Raw genomic sequence first — 2,695 nt, 5'->3', positions numbered from 1 at the left:
ATATATATATATATGAAACAGACACACAGTATGAAGAAGAGGAAAACTGTACAGCACCACTTTTTTTCAAATGAAAAGGCAAGGAGAGATCCTTTGTAGGATCCTGGCTTTGATGGCGTTCTGTGAAGTGCCAGAAAAAATCTTTTTGTTGAAAGTGAACCTGATCAATTTTGTGAAGTCGAGAGAAACATCTTTTGAACACGGTGACCTTTATGATGTGTGTGGAATCCACCTGCTCCTTGTGACTGCACGGATTTGAATTCTGTTGACTTCTGTTCTATAAAAGGCTGATCCACTGACTCACTTCCTTTTATCTTCCAATCTCTTTTATCCTTTTAACGTTCTGTTTCTTTTGATCTTACCAACTCATTTCAACTCGTCCTGTACTGGGCATGTGGACATTCCCTGGTCCAGTCGCTCGCCTTTTGCTGCTTTTATTTGTGAAAAGATGCAATACGTACTAACTTACCTCCAGCAGACTGGTATTTGCAAAGACAGACATTTTGCAAAGTTCAGAGTTCAAACGTTAGGGTTCGGCTAATGGGTTGTAAAGGTGTGTTCTGTAGTATAACATATAACATTTAACCACGTCATTTTACCAAAAGCTATCAAATAAGTGTTCATACACCAAACCAGACACTTTATTTCTCTAGCAACTTGAAATAAAGGCAACTGATTTTTTTAAATACTTGCAGTACTCCATGTATATGGTTGTAGTCATGCAGCGAAGCATCTGCTGTCTGACTGACTCAGTGACCCTGAGTGAGGGAGGTGGGGTGACAGTGTGAGAGAAAGTAAGCAGAAATGGGTCGGGGGTGTGAGGGAAACAGACGGCGGAGGTCAGAGATTAAAAACGTTTAATGTTGTCCACAGCTGCGCCCTGCTGAGTTCTTCTTCTGCTGCAAGCTAGACAAAGGAAATGTGCTAAGGATGTGTTCTTTACATGTGAGTTTCACCTCCCCATGAAGCAGACTAAAGACGACTTCTGGACACAGTTTGAATGATAATAAAAATACTCTAAGTATTTGCTAACATGGTGTTTGCTAGTATCTTTAAAATCTTTAGTGTTTAGCATCAATTATAGCTTTTTGACATCCTTATCTGTGTGCCTGTGGAGGCATCCTCCTTTTTTGAGGGCATCCTGGGGGCCACTGAACCATGACAGCTTTGAAAATACCTTTTTTTATGAAGGACTTCCACTGAATACTGCTAGGAAAAAAAACAGGATTTTTAGCATCCCACAGCAATCATTTGGCTTTGCAGTCTCTTTAGAGAAACTTTACTGCCATCTATAAAGGACCGGTTGTCTTTGAGTTCACTTGTTTTGTTAAAAAGAAGAAAAAAAGCAGTCCCACAAAAAATTTAAGGTGTCACGTGAAGATAAACAGATCATTTTTGTTGTGACAGACGTAACAGTAAGTAATAAAAATTGGGGGAAGTGAAGTAAGGAGAAGAAGAAGGTGAGGAGAGGAGCGATGTTGGGTAAGCAGGTGACAGCAGTTGCCTCCAGCTGTGAACTGAGCGCACCCAGAAACAGTCTGACAGGGCCTGCTGGGGGAATGAGTCTTCTCTGGGAATAAATCCGACAGGCACGTACACACACACACACACACACACACACACACACACACACACACACACATGCATGCACGCACACACAAAAAGAGGCATCTTCTGCACACAAAAAAAGACACGCACATGCATAGACAGACTGAACAACAGTACAAAAAGGCTCCCAGGGCGCAAAACTCAGAGAGGAAATACATCATTATACAGGAAGGAATGCATCACCTGCAGAGCTTCAAGACACGAATAAGACAACAGCAAAAGTTGAAGCTCCTTTTGCTAATGCAACTTAATGATTAACCATTATCACAGTATTATAAATACAATAGTAATGATGCAAATCACTGCGTGCACAAAAACGTTCATCAATGTTGCTATGAAAACATTTAATTACAAAAATAAATGATGTAATAGCCCCAATACAGTAAACACAAATGTTTGTAGTTTTGCGTGATGACTCAACAAAAGGGGTGTAACAATTAAACAAAAAACTACTCATAGTTGATTATAACTGCTTTAAATGTGAATTGGTTGATAAAAACTAATGAATTGATTTACTTTGTTGTACTGTATAACAGTAAGTTGACAATTTAATTAGTTTGTTATTTGATAACTTAGAATAGAATAGAATAGAATAGAATAGAATAGAATAGAATAGAATAGAATAGAATAGAATAGAATAGAATAGAAATATCCTTTATTGTACCGCAGCGGAGAAATTCAGGTGTCACAGCAGCATCAATACAAAGGTTCACACACTAGTTACTTTACAATATATAGCTATATATATATAGATAGCTGCTGGGAGGAAGGATCTGCGATAACGCTCCTTTGTGCACCTCAGATGCAGCAGTCTGTCACTGAAGGAACTCTCCTGTTCAGCCACAGCTTCGTGCATGGGGTGGGATACGTTGTTCATCAAAGTTGTTATTTTAGTCAAAGTTCTTCTGTCTCTGAATCCATATTCGAATCTGAATGTGAAAGTTTTGGTCATAAAATGATTTGTGATGACATTTTTAATTATTTTGTTGTTGTATTATGTCACTAAGACAACAGTTACAATTTGATGCAAAGAAAAAAATGCTGATGCTAAAATAAAAAAACATTTAGCTATAAAATAAGATTTCAT

This window comes from Austrofundulus limnaeus, unplaced genomic scaffold, assembly GCF_001266775.1.
Source record: "Austrofundulus limnaeus strain Quisiro unplaced genomic scaffold, Austrofundulus_limnaeus-1.0 Scaffold56, whole genome shotgun sequence".
NCBI lineage: Eukaryota > Metazoa > Chordata > Actinopteri > Cyprinodontiformes > Rivulidae > Austrofundulus > Austrofundulus limnaeus.
This window is presented reverse-complemented; position numbering follows the sequence as displayed.